Below are 14225 nucleotides of genomic sequence, written 5' to 3' on the forward strand. Positions count from 1 at the left end.
TCAAATGCCCTTGGCGTTTTAAAAAAAGTGACATAAAGTTGAGCGTGTCATGTCCATGTCTCTTTACAAAAGATTTTACCTCCTATTTGATAGGAATTACTGTTTTTTTGAAAGGTCAACCTGCACTGAAATAAAGATAATCCCTCCTTTCCTCATTCTGCTTGAAACCACATCCTATGTTAGTTATATTTTCTTACACAGAAACCCTTGGAGATGACTACAGCAAGAGTTTCCCATTGGTGGAATTTCCACGGAGACACATGAAGTAATATTGCACAACTTCAAGTGAAGTGCACTGTCCCTTGACAATGCCAAGTCTGGGCAAACCTCTAGTAACTGAAAATCTTAGAAAGTCTAAAAGTGAGTGAATGAAAATGGGCCTCTCCACATTTGGACAGGGCATCTCCTGAAGCACACATTTGTGGAAAAAGTAATTATGAGAGACGCATGAACTCCCAAAACGGAATGGAAATTTTCTTGTTAAGGCCTGGAACGCTATGGCCTGGAGCCCTGTGTTTCTAACTGGATGAGCAAAGTGTGAGCAGAGATCAAAGTCAAACACACACCATTTAGGGAACTCGATATTTAACCAGGTGTTCAGAGTAGTGGCAAACTGAACTTGTGTCAATTTGCTCAAATCTTGTCTTCACAAGAAAGTAAATTCCAGCACGACCAGTGACTAGAGGAGGACACATTTCAAAGGACTTGTAAGAAGTCCAACCCTGAAGTTAGCCCAACACTGAATTTAGATGAAAAATAGCAGAGTCTGTTAGTCTTTCAAGTTTTAATAGGAGAAACTTATAGCATGTAATAGCTGTTACATGAATAACTTCAGAGCGTTTGGAGAGGTCGAAATCACTATGAGTGAGGGCTTCCCTGACTCACAAAGTTAAAAATAGTAAAACAAACAATTTGAAAAACCAATCAACCAATTAAATACAAACACTAAGTCCAAAGGGTTTCACTGGTTTTAAAACCACTTATGGAATGCACAACTATTGATGAGGCTTACTCTGCATTCTGCTTTACTCAGGCCCGGTACATGAGCAACTGTGAAAGCAAAATTCAAAATGTTATGTGAAGTGACAATTTCATTGTTGAAACCATGACCCAATAGACATTTTCTCTTTTGAAACTTCGTACATTATCCATATATGTTCTCAAAGGGAAGGAATACACAGGATTTAAGCTGAATTTTTTTATCAGTATTTTGTGTTCCACCATATTTATTTGAAGATCTCCTGTCCTGCATCCACTGCCCAATGCAGAAGGCCACACATAATACAACCCACATGAGAACTTCACTTCTACAGCCTGATTAAATCATCATGAGAATATAATTTTCCTTTCATCATCAAAGATTTTTACATCAGATTAACCAGCTCTCTTGCTTTCCCATGTTTTTCCCTGGTTTTTGTACCTTGAAATGGGTGTGCACTCTTCTCAGCCTTGATCTCCATCTTCCCCCGTATTTCCAAACATATTCATCTGGGAAACATGTAAAGATCTTATTCGGGGCTTGTTTCATTGTTTTCAAATATCTGCCCTTGAAATTCAACTTCCACCACTGTCTCTCATATCCAAAGCTATGTACTTGCAGAGGATTTCTGCTGAGAAATTTCACAGAAAGCTCTTATACTGCAGGTGAATGATGCCAGCAAGTCTTGACTGAATAGCTTAGGGAACAGGACTCAGCCAAATGACAGACATGACAAGGGAAAAGCGTATGCTCAAGGATAGGACATGGCAGAGATCATCTGCCAGGCCCTGGCATATTTCATATCCCATTGAAAGTACATCCATGTGTAGATTGGCTAGCATTTCCATCCACAAATTCTGAGCAGTGAAGCCTTCAGAGAGAATATTGTGGCATACCAGGCCAAGAATATTCATCCTATTTAAATCTTGCCCTACAAGGTCCTCTGTGCCACTGAGGTCTCCATGGCAACGCCCAGCATTGTGACTCAGGTCTCCTACTGCACACTTGTATGCTAGAGCCTAAAGTCTAGCTCACAATGGTGCTCAGCCAATCACAGCCCATTGTGGTTGCCTGGCAACCACAAGCTTGTGGATTTCTGTGAACTGTTTCAGCCCAACTCTGCAGCTTTCCACCTCATACAACCACAGCCATTCCAATCATGCAGTATTTGATTAGCCTCTCTATGTTGCCTCAGAATTTTTTTTACAGTTGTAGTGATCAAGAAAATTTGACATATTTTGAGAAGTGGAGGGAAGTCATTGGAAAACCTTTTGGTATGTCTGAGGTCTATGGGTTCCAAACTTGACTACCCCAGTCTTTTAAATTTTCAAACCTAGAGCCTAAAATCCCCCTCACAGTGATGTTCAGCCAATCTCAGCCCAGTGTGGTTGCCTGGCAACCACAAGCCTGTGGATTTCTGTGAACAGTTTCAGCCCAACTCTGCAGCTTTGCACCTCATACAACCACAGCCATTCCAATTATGCAGTATTTGATTAACCTCTCTAAGTTGCCTCAGAATTTTCTTTGAAGTTGTGCTGATCAAGCAAATTTGACATATTTTGACAAGTGGAGGGAAGTAATTGGCTCTGTCTTTAGCTCTGTTTGTGGTATATGGGGTCCAAACGTGACTAGCCCAGTCTATTCAATTATCAAACTTAGAAAGCCAAATGTTTCATGGGAGGAAAGAAAATGCCACAATGATTTGGGTTCTGCCAAGTTTCTGGTGGCTTGGGAAGCAAACCTGCAAACCATACATGCAGTCTCTGCTGGATTACTGCCACCATGGTAGTATGAGTTAGCACTAAAAGCCAGCAACCAGAAGATGAGACCCAAGATGAAAGTGAATCCTTGCAGTGCATGAATATTTGGAGTGCCTGCTTCAACTATCCAGCTTCCTCGGGGTTCACTTGTCTGCAATCGCTATTTCAAGGAGGTCTGCAGCCATTCCAGCATAACCCTGAACACTAAACCTGAGGTATTAGCTCAATACCTTATCACCAGCAGGTTTCCCAGAATTCAAATGTAACATGGTGAAAGGGAAACCTTTAGAAAAGGGATGCAAATGCCCCTTTCACTAAAAATCCCAGGTATTTTCTCATGGCATGGAATATTTAGACTCCACAACTCATGTAGTGAACCCAGGGACCTAGACCAAGTGTGTCTAGTTTAATGTTGTCCTCTTTTTGGAAACAGCATCTTATGTAGTTGTTGAAAGAGGCCTTGAGATAAATGCGTAGCCCAAGATGTACTGGAACTCCCAAGGATCCATCCACCACAGCCCCCAGATTGCTGGGATTAAAGGCATGAGGGACCATGCCAAGCATGTGCACAGAGATGCTTACATAATTTGTGAAATCCCACTACTGGTCTATAGGTAGCTTCTGTGATTCAGGCTTTAGGAATATGCCTCTCTTTGTTTTGGCTCCCCTTGTTCAGGTGTCCATTTCTACTGTGATATGCTCCAAGGCCCCAGGCAAGGGAGTGGCTGCCCTTCCTCTGGTGTGCCTTGCATGATTACAGCCCAGGTGAACAGGGTTCAAATATATTGGATCCTGTGCATTTGAAGAGGAAATGAGTAGAGATTCATGAGTTAATGTGGACATGCCAGGGAATTGAGGGGCCATGATAGAGACAAAACTTCAGGCTGAAGGCTGAGGATTCTGTACCTCTAGCTTCTTGAATAGTGGGCCTGCCGAGCAATTGTGTGCTCTCAAATGTAATTTGATGGGTTTTGTTTTAATTTATTTTGTTTTTTGCTTTGGTTTTTTACATGGAAGGAACTGTACCATGGTTTAAAGAAGCTGGAGTGTCTTACCTAAGAGAAATTTGCGAAAAGGCACAATTCAGCAGCCAAGAATTTCTCAAATGCCCTTGGCGTTTTAAAAAAAGTGACATAAAGTTGAGCGTGTCATGTCCATGTCTCTTTACAAAAGATTTTACCTCCTATTTGATAGGAATTACTGTTTCTTTGAAAGGTCAACCTGCACTGAAATAAAGATAATCCCTCCTTTCCTCATTCTGCTTCAAAACACATCCTTTGTTAGTTATATTTTCTTACACAGAAACACTTGGAGATGACTACAGCAAGAGTTTCCCATTGGTGGAATTTCCACGGAGACACATGAAGTAATATTGCACAACTTCAAGTGAAGTGCACTGTCCCTTGACAATGCCAAGTCTGGGCAAACCTCTAGTAACTGAAAATCTTAGAAAGTCTAAAAGTGAGTGAATGAAAATGGGCCTCTCCACATTTGGACAGGGCCTCTCCTGAAGCACACATTTGTGGAAAAAGTAATTATGAGAGACGCATGAACTTCCAAAACGGAATGGAAATTTTCTTGTTTAGGCCTGGAACGCTGTGGCCTGGAGCCCTGTGGTTCTAACTAGATGAGCAAAGTGTGAGCAGAGATCAAAGTAAAACACACACCATTTAGGGAACTCGATATTTAACCAGGTTTCCAGAGTAGTGGCAAACTGAACTTGTGTCAATTTGCTCAAATCTTGTCTTCACAAGAAAGTAAATTCCAGCATGACCAGTGACTAGAGGAGGACACATTTCACAGGACTTGTAAAAAGTCCAACCCTGAAGTTAGCTCAACACTGAATTTAGATGAAAAGTAGCAGAGTCTGTTAGTCTTTCAAGTTTTAATAGGAGAAACTTATAGCATGTAATAGCTGTTACATGAATAACTTCAGAGCTTTTGGAGAGGTCGAAATCACTATGAGTGAGGGCTTCCCTGACTCACAAAGTTAAAAATAGTAAAACAAACAATTTGAAAAACCAATCAACCAATTAAATACAAACACTAAGTCCAAAGGGTTTCACTGGTTTTAAAACCACTTATGGAATGCACAACTATTGATGAGGCTTACTCTGCCTTCTGCTTTACTCAGGCCCGGTACATGAGCAACTGTGAAAGCAAAATTCAAAATGTTATGTGAAGTGACCATTTCATTGTTGAAACCATGACCCAATAGACATTTTCTCTTTTGAAACTTCGTACATTACCCATATATGTTCTCAAACGGAAGGAATACACAGGATTTAGGCTGAATTTTTTTTTTCAGTATTTTGTGTTCCACCAGATTTATTTGAAGATCTCCTGTCCTGCATCCACTGCCCAATGCAGAAGGCCACACATAATACAACCCACATGAGAACTTCACTTCTACAGCCTGATTAAATCATCATGAGAATATAATTTTCCTTTCATCATCAAAGATTTTTACATCAGATTAACCAGCTCTCTTGCTTTCCCATGTTTTTCTCTGGTTTTTGTACCTTGAAATGGGTGTGCACTCTTCTCAGCCTTGATCTCCATCTTCCCCCGTATTTCCAAACATATTCATCTGGGAAACATGTAAAGATCTTGTTCAGGGCTTGTTTCATTGCTTTCAAATATCTGCCCTTGAAATTCAACTTCCACCACTGTCTCTCATATCCAAAGCTATGTACTTGCAGAGGATTTCTGCTGAGAAATTTCACAGAAAGCTCTTATACTGCAGGTGAATGATGCCAGCAAGTCTTGACTAAATAGCTTAGGGAACAGGACTCAGCCAAATGACAGACATGACAAGGGAAAAGCGTATGCTCAAGGATAGGACATGGCAGAGATCATCTGCCAGGCCCTGGCATATTTCATATCCCATTGAAAGTACATCCATGTGTAGATTGGCTAGCATTTCCATCCACAAATTCTGAGCAGTGAAGCCTTCAGAGAGAATATTGTGGCATACCAGGCCAAGAATATTCATCCTATTTAAATCTTGCCCTACAAGGTCCTCTGTGCCACTGAGGTCTCCATGGCAACGCCCAGCATTGTGACTCAGGTCTCCTACTGCACACTTGTATCCTAGAGCCTAAAGTCCAGCTCACAATGGTGCTCAGCCAATCACAGCCCATTGTGGTTGCCTGGCAACCACAAGCTTGTGGATTTCTGTGAACTGTTTCAGCCCAACTCTGCAGCTTTCCACCTCATACAACCACAGCCATTCCAATCATGCAGTATTTGATTAGCCTCTCTATGTTGCCTCAGAATTTTTTTTACAGTTGTAGTGATCAAGAAAATTTGACATATTTTGAGAAGTGGAGGGAAGTCATTGGAAAACCTTTTGGTATGTCTGAGGTCTATGGGTTCCAAACTTGACTACCCCAGTCTTTTAAATTTTCAAACCTAGAGCCTAAAATCCCCCTCACAGTGATGTTCAGCCAATCTCAGCCCAGTGTGGTTGCCTGGCAACCACAAGCCTGTGGATTTCTGTGAACAGTTTCAGCCCAACTCTGCAGCTTTGCACCTCATACAACCACAGCCATTCCAATTATGCAGTATTTGATTAACCTCTCTAAGTTGCCTCAGAATTTTCTTTGAAGTTGTGCTGATCAAGCAAATTTGACATATTTTGACAAGTGGAGGGAAGTAATTGGCTCTGTCTTTAGCTCTGTTTGTGGTATATGGGGTCCAAACGTGACTAGCCCAGTCTATTCAATTATCAAACTTAGAAAGCCAAATGTTTCATGGGAGGAAAGAAAATGCCACAATGATTTGGGTTCTGCCAAGTTTCTGGTGGCTTGGGAAGCAAACCTGCAAACCATACATGCAGTCTCTGCTGGATTACTGCCACCATGGTAGTATGAGTTAGCACTAAAAGCCAGCAACCAGAAGATGAGACCCAAGATGAAAGTGAATCCTTGCAGTGCATGAATATTTGGAGTGCCTGCTTCAACTATCCAGCTTCCTCGGGGTTCACTTGTCTGCAATCGCTATTTCAAGGAGGTCTGCAGCCATTCCAGCATAACCCTGAACACTAAACCTGAGGTATTAGCTCAATACCTTATCACCAGCAGGTTTCCCAGAATTCAAATGTAACATGGTGAAAGGGAAACCTTTAGAAAAGGGATGCAAATGCCCCTTTCACTAAAAATCCCAGGTATTTTCTCATGGCATGGAATATTTAGACTCCACAACTCATGTAGTGAACCCAGGGACCTAGACCAAGTGTGTCTAGTTTAATGTTGTCCTCTTTTTGGAAACAGCATCTTATGTAGTTGTTGAAAGAGGCCTTGAGATAAATGCGTAGCCCAAGATGTACTGGAACTCCCAAGGATCCATCCACCACAGCCCCCAGATTGCTGGGATTAAAGGCATGAGGGACCATGCCAAGCATGTGCACAGAGATGCTTACATAATTTGTGAAATCCCACTACTGGTCTATAGGTAGCTTCTGTGATTCAGGCTTTAGGAATATGCCTCTCTTTGTTTTGGCTCCCCTTGTTCAGGTGTCCATTTCTACTGTGATATGCTCCAAGGCCCCAGGCAAGGGAGTGGCTGCCCTTCCTCTGGTGTGCCTTGCATGATTACAGCCCAGGTGAACAGGGTTCAAATATATTGGATCCTGTGCATTTGAAGAGGAAATGAGTAGAGATTCATGAGTTAATGTGGACATGCCAGGGAATTGAGGGGCCATGATAGAGACAAAACTTCAGGCTGAAGGCTGAGGATTCTGTACCTCTAGCTTCTTGAATAGTGGGCCTGCCGAGCAATTGTGTGCTCTCAAATGTAATTTGATGGGTTTTGTTTTAATTTATTTTGTTTTTTGCTTTGGTTTTTTACATGGAAGGAACTGTACCATGGTTTAAAGAAGCTGGAGTGTCTTACCTAAGAGAAATTTGCGAAAAGGCACAATTCAGCAGCCAAGAATTTCTCAAATGCCCTTGGCGTTTTAAAAAAAGTGACATAAAGTTGAGCGTGTCATGTCCATGTCTCTTTACAAAAGATTTTACCTCCTATTTGATAGGAATTACTGTTTCTTTGAAAGGTCAACCTGCACTGAAATAAAGATAATCCCTCCTTTCCTCATTCTGCTTGAAACCACATCCTATGTTAGTTATATTTTCTTACACAGAAACACTTGGAGATGACTACAGCAAGAGTTTCCCATTGGTGGAATTTCCACGGAGACACATGAAGTAATACTGCACAACTTCAAGTGAAGTGCACTGTCCCTTGACAATGCCAAGTCTGGGCAAACCTCTAGTAACTGAAAATCTTAGAAAGTCTAACAGTGAGTGAATGAAAATGGGCCTCTCCACATTTGGACAGGGCCTCTCCTGAAGCACACATTTGTGGAAAAAGTAATTATGAGAGACGCATGAACTCCCAAAACGGAATGGAAATTTTCTTGTTTAGGCCTGGAACGCTATTGCCTGGAGCCCTGTGTTTCTAACTAGATGAGCAAAGTGTGAGCAGAGATCAAAGTAAAACACACACCATTTAGGGAACTCGATATTTAACCAGGTGTCCAGAGTAGTGGCAAACTGAACTTGTGTCAATTTGCTCAAATCTTGTCTTCACAAGAAAGTAAATTCCAGCATGACCAGTGACTAGAGGAGGACACATTTCAAAGGACTTGTAAAAAGTCCAACCCTGAAGTTAGCCCAACACTGAATTTAGATGAAAAGTAGCAGAGTCTGTTAGTCTTTCAAGTTTTAATAGGAGAAACTTATAGCATGTAATAGCTGCTACATGAATAACTTCAGAGCGTTTGGAGAGGTCGAAATCACTATGAGTGAGGGCTTCCCTGACTCACAAAGTCAAAAATAGTAAAACAAACAATTTGAAAAACCAATCAACCAATTAAATACGAACACTAAGTCCAAAGGGTTTCACTGGTTTTAAAACCACTTATGGAATGCACAACTATTGATGAGGCTTACTCTGCATTCTGCTTTACTCAGGCCCGGTACATGAGCAACTGTGAAAGCAAAATTTAAAATGTTATGTGAAGTGACCATTTCATTGTTGAAACCATAACCCAACAGACATTTTCTCTTTTGAAACTTCGTACATTATCCATATATGTTCTCAAAGAGAAGGAATACACAGGATTTAGGCTGAATTTTTTTTTCAGTATTTTGTGTTCCACCATATTTATTTGAAGATCTCCTGTCCTGCATCCACTGCCCAATGCAGAAGGCCACACATAATACAACCCACATGAGAACTTCACTTCTACAGCCTGATTAAATCATCATGAGAATATAATTTTCCTTTCATCATCAAAGATTTTTACATCAGATTAACCAGCTCTCTTGCTTTCCCATGTTTTTCCCTGGTTTTTGTACCTTGAAATGGGTGTGCACTCTTCTCAGCCTTGATCTCCATCTTCCCCCGTATTTCCAAACATATTCATCCGGGAAACATGTAAAGATCTTATTCGGGGCTTGTTTCATTGTTTTCAAATATCTGCCCTTGAAATTCAACTTCCACCACTGTCTCTCATATCCAAAGCTATGTACTTGCAGAGGATTTCTGCTGAGAAATTTCACAGAAAGCTCTTATACTGCAGGTGAATGATGCCAGCAAGTCTTGACTGAATAGCTTAGGGAACAGGACTCAGCCAAATGACAGACATGACAAGGGAAAAGCGTATGCTCAAGGATAGGACATGGCAGAGATCATCTGCCAGGCCCTGGCATATTTCATATCCCATTGAAAGTACATCCATGTGTAGATTGGCTAGCATTTCCATCCACAAATTCTGAGCAGTGAAGCCTTCAGAGAGAATATTGTGGCAAACCAGGCCAAGAATATTCATCCTATTTAAACCTTGCCCTACAAGGTCCTCTGTGCCACTGAGGTCTCCATGGCAACACCCAGCATTGTGACTCAGGTCTCCTACTGCACACTTGTATCCTAGAGCCTAAAGTCCAGCTCACAATGGTGCTCAGCCAATCACAGCCCATTGTGGTTGCCTGGCAACCACAAGCTTGTGGATTTCTGTTAAGTGTTTCAGCCCAACTCTGCAGCTTTCCACCTCATACAACCACAGCCATTCCAATCATGCAGTATTTGATTAGCCTCTCTATGTTGCCTCAGAATTTTTTTTACAGTTGTAGTGATCAAGAAAATTTGACATATTTTGAGAAGTGGAGGGAAGTCATTGGAAAACCTTTTGGTATGTCTGAGGTCTATGGGTTCCAAACTTGACTACTCCAGTCTTTTAAATTTTCAAACCTAGAGCCTAAAATCCCCCTCACAGTGATGTTCAGCCAATCTCAGCCCAGTGTGGTTGCCTGGCAACCACAAGCCTGTGGATTTCTGTGAACAGTTTCAGCCCTACTCTGCAGCTTTGCACCTCATACAACCACAGCCATTCCAATCATGCAGTATTTGATTGACCTCTCTAAGTTGCCTCAGAATTTTCTTTGAAGTTGTGCTGATCAAGCAGATTTGACATATTTTGACAAGTGGAGGGAAGTAATTGGCTCTGTCTTTAGCTCTGTTTGTGGTATATGGGGTCCAAACGTGACTAGCCCATTGTATTCAATTATCAAACTTAGAAAGCCAAATGTTTCAAGGGAGGAAAGAAAATGCCACAATGATTTGGGTTCTGCCAAGTTTCTGGTGGCTTGGGAAGCAAACCTGCGAACCATACATGCAGTCTCTGCTGGATTACTGCCACCATGGTAGTATGAGTTAGCACTAAAAGCCAGCAACCAGAAGATGAGACCCAAAATGAAAGTGAATCCTTGCAGTGCATGAATATTTGGAGTGCCTGCTTCAACTATCCAGCTTCCTCGGGGTTCACTTGTCTGCAATCGCTATTTCAAGGAGGTCTGCAGCCATTCCAGCATAACCCTGAACACTAAACATGAGGTATTAGCTCAATACCTTATCACCAGCAGGTTTCCCAGAATTCAAATGTAACATGGTGAAAGGGAAACCTTTAGAAAAGGGATGCAAATGCCCCTTTCACTAAAAATCCCAGGTATTTTCTCATGGCATGGAATATTTAGACTCCACAACTCATGTAGTGAACCCAGGGACCTAGACCAAGTGTGTCTAGTTTAATGCTGTCCTCTTTTTGGAAACAGCATCTTATGTAGTTGTTGAAAGAGGCCCTGAGATAAATGCGTAGCCCAAGATGGACTGGAACTCCCAAGGATCCATCCACCACAGCCCCCAGATTGCTGGGATTATAGGCATGAGGGACCATGCCAAGCATGTGCACAGAGATTCTTACATAATTTGTGAAATCCCACTACTGGTCTATAGGTAGCTTCTGTGCTTCAGGCTTTAGGAATATGCCTCTCTTTGTTTTGGCTCCCCTTGTTCAGGTGTCCATTTCTACTGTGATAAGCTCCAAGGCCCCAGGCAAGGGAGTGGCTGCCCTTCTTCTGGTGTGCCTTGCATGATTACAGCCCAGGTGAACAGGGTTCAAATATATTGGATCCTGTGCATTTGAAGAGGAAATGAGTAGAGATTCATGAGTTAATGTGGACATGCCAGGGAATTGAGGGGCCATGATAGAGACAAAACTTCAGGCCATGGACTGAAGGCTGAGGATTCTGTACCTCTAGCTTCTTGAATAGTGGGCCTGCCAAGCAATTGTGTGCTCTCAAATGTAATTTGATGGGTTTTGTTTTAATTTATTTTGTTTTTTGCTTTGGTTTTTTACATGGAAGGAACTGTACCATGGTTTAAAGAAGCTGGAGTGTCTTACCTAAGAGAAATTTGCAAAAAGGGACAATTCAGCAGCCAAGAATTTCTCAAATGCCCTTGGCGTTTTAAAAAAAGTGACATAAAGTTGAGCGTGTCATGTCCATGTCTCTTTACAAAAGATTTTACCTCCTATTTTATAGGAATTACTGTTTCTTTGAAAGGTCAACCTGCACTGAAATAAAGATAATCCCTCCTTTCCTCATTCTGCTTGAAACCACATCCTATGTTAGTTATATTTTCTTACACAGAAACACTTGGAGATGACTACAGCAAGAGTTTCCCATTGGTGGAATTTCCACGGAGACACATGAAGTAATATTGCACAACTTCAAGTGAAGTGCACTGTCCCTTGACAATGCCAAGTCTGGGCAAACCTCTAGAAACTGAAAATCTTAGAAAGTCTAAAAGTGAGTGAATGAAAATGGGCCTCTCCACATTTGGACAGGGCCTCTCCTGAAGCACACATTTGTGGAAAAAGTAATTATGAGAGACACATGAACTCCCAAAACGGAATGGAAATTTTCTTGTTTAGGCCTGGAACGCTATGGCCTGGAGCCATGTGTTTCTAACTGGATGAGCAAAGTGTGAGCAGAGATCAAAGTAAAACACACACCATTTAGGGAACTCGATATTTAACCAGGTGTCCAGAGTAGTGGCAAACTGAACTTGTGTCAATTTGCTCAAATCTTGTCTTCACAAGAAAGTAAATTCCAGCACGACCAGTGACTAGAGGAGGACACATTTCAAAGGACTTGTAAAAAGTCCAACCCTGAAGTTAGCCCAACACTGAATTTAGATGAAAAGTAGCAGAGTCTGTTAGTCTTTCAAGTTTTAATAGGAGAAACTTATAGCATGTAATAGCTGTTACATGAATAACTTCAGAGCGTTTGGAGAGGTCGAAATCACTATGAGTGAGGGCTTCCCTGACTCACAAAGTTAAAAATAGTAAAACAAACAATTTGAAAAACCAATCAACCAATTAAATACAAACACTAAGTCCAAAGGGTTTCACTGGTTTTAAAACCACTTATGGAATGCACAACTATTGATGAGGCTTACTCTGCATTCTGCTTTACTCAGGCCCGGTACATGAGCAACTGTGAAAGCAAAATTCAAAATGTTATGTGAAGTTACCATTTCATTGTTGAAACCATGACCCAATAGACATTTTCTCTTTTGAAACTTCGTACATTATCCATATATGTTCTCAAAGGGAAGGAATACACAGGATTTAGGCTGAATTGTTTTTTCAGTATTTTGTGTTCCACCAGATTTATTTGAAGATCTCCTGTCCTGCATCCACTGCCCAATGCAGAAGGCCACACATAATACAACCCACATGAGAACTTCACTTCTACAGCCTGATTAAATCATCATGTGAATATAATTTTCCTTTCATCATCAAAGATTTTTACATCAGATTAACCAGCTCTCATGCTTTCCCATGTTTTTCCCTGGTTTTTGTACCTTGAAATGGGTGTGCACTCTTCTCAGCCTTGATCTCCATCTTCCCCCGTATTTCCAAACATATTCATCTGGGAAACATGTAAAGATCTTATTCGGGGCTTGTTTCATTGTTTTCAAATATCTGCCCTTGAAATTCAACTTCCACCACTGTCTCTCATATCCAAAGCTATGTACTTGCAGAGGATTTCTGCTGAGAAATTTCACAGAAAGCTCTTATACTGCAGGTGAATGATGCCAGCAAGTCTTGACTGAATAGCTTAGGGAACAGGACTAGGCCAAATGACAGACATGACAAGGGAAAAGCGTATGCTCAAGGATAGGACATGGCAGAGATCATCTGCCAGGCCCTGGCATATTTCATATCCCATTGAAAGTACATCCATTTGTAGATTGGCTAGCATTTCCATCCACAAATTCTGAGCAGTGAAGCCTTCAGAGAGAATATTGTGGCATACCAGGCCAAGAATATTCATCCTATTTAAATCTTGCCCTACAAGGTCCTCTGTGCCACTGAGGTCTCCATGGCAACACCCAGCATTGTGACTCAGGTCTCCTACTGCACACTTGTATGCTAGAGCCTAAAGTCCAGCTCACAATGGTGCTCAGCCAATCACAGCCCATTGTGGTTGCCTGGCAACCACAAGCTTGTGGATTTCTGTGAACTGTTTCAGCCCAACTCTGCAGCTTTCCACCTCATACAACCACAGCCATTCCAATCATGCAGTATTTGATTAGCCTCTCTATGTTGCCTCAGAATTTTTTTTACAGTTGTAGTGATCAAGAAAATTTGACATATTTTGAGAAGTGGAGGGAAGTCATTGGAAAACCTTTTGATATGTCTGAGGTCTATGGGTTCCAAACTTGACTACCCCAGTCTTTTAAATTTTCAAACCTAGAGCCTAAAATCCCCCTCACAGTGATGTTCAGCCAATCTCAGCCCAGTGTGGTTGCCTGGCAACCACAAGCCTGTGGATTTCTGTGAACAGTTTCAGCCCAACTCTCCAGCTTTGCACCTCATACAACCACAGCCATTCCAATCATGCAGTATTTGATTAACCTCTCTAAGTTGCCTCAGAATTTTCTTTGAAGTTGTGCTGATCAAGCAAATTTGACATATTTTGACAAGTGGAGGGAAGTAATTGGCTCTGTCTTTAGCTCTGTTTGTGGTATATGGGGTCCAAACGTGACTAGCCCAGTCTATTCAATTATCAAACTTAGAAAGCCAAATGTTTCAAGGGAGGAAAGAAAATGCCACAATGATTTGGGTTCTGCCAAGT

The sequence above is a fragment of the Cavia porcellus genome, unplaced genomic scaffold (assembly GCF_034190915.1).
Source record: "Cavia porcellus strain 051 isolate PalLab524CR breed Dunkin Hartley unplaced genomic scaffold, mCavPor4.1 scaffold_3, whole genome shotgun sequence".
Lineage (NCBI taxonomy): Eukaryota > Metazoa > Chordata > Mammalia > Rodentia > Caviidae > Cavia > Cavia porcellus.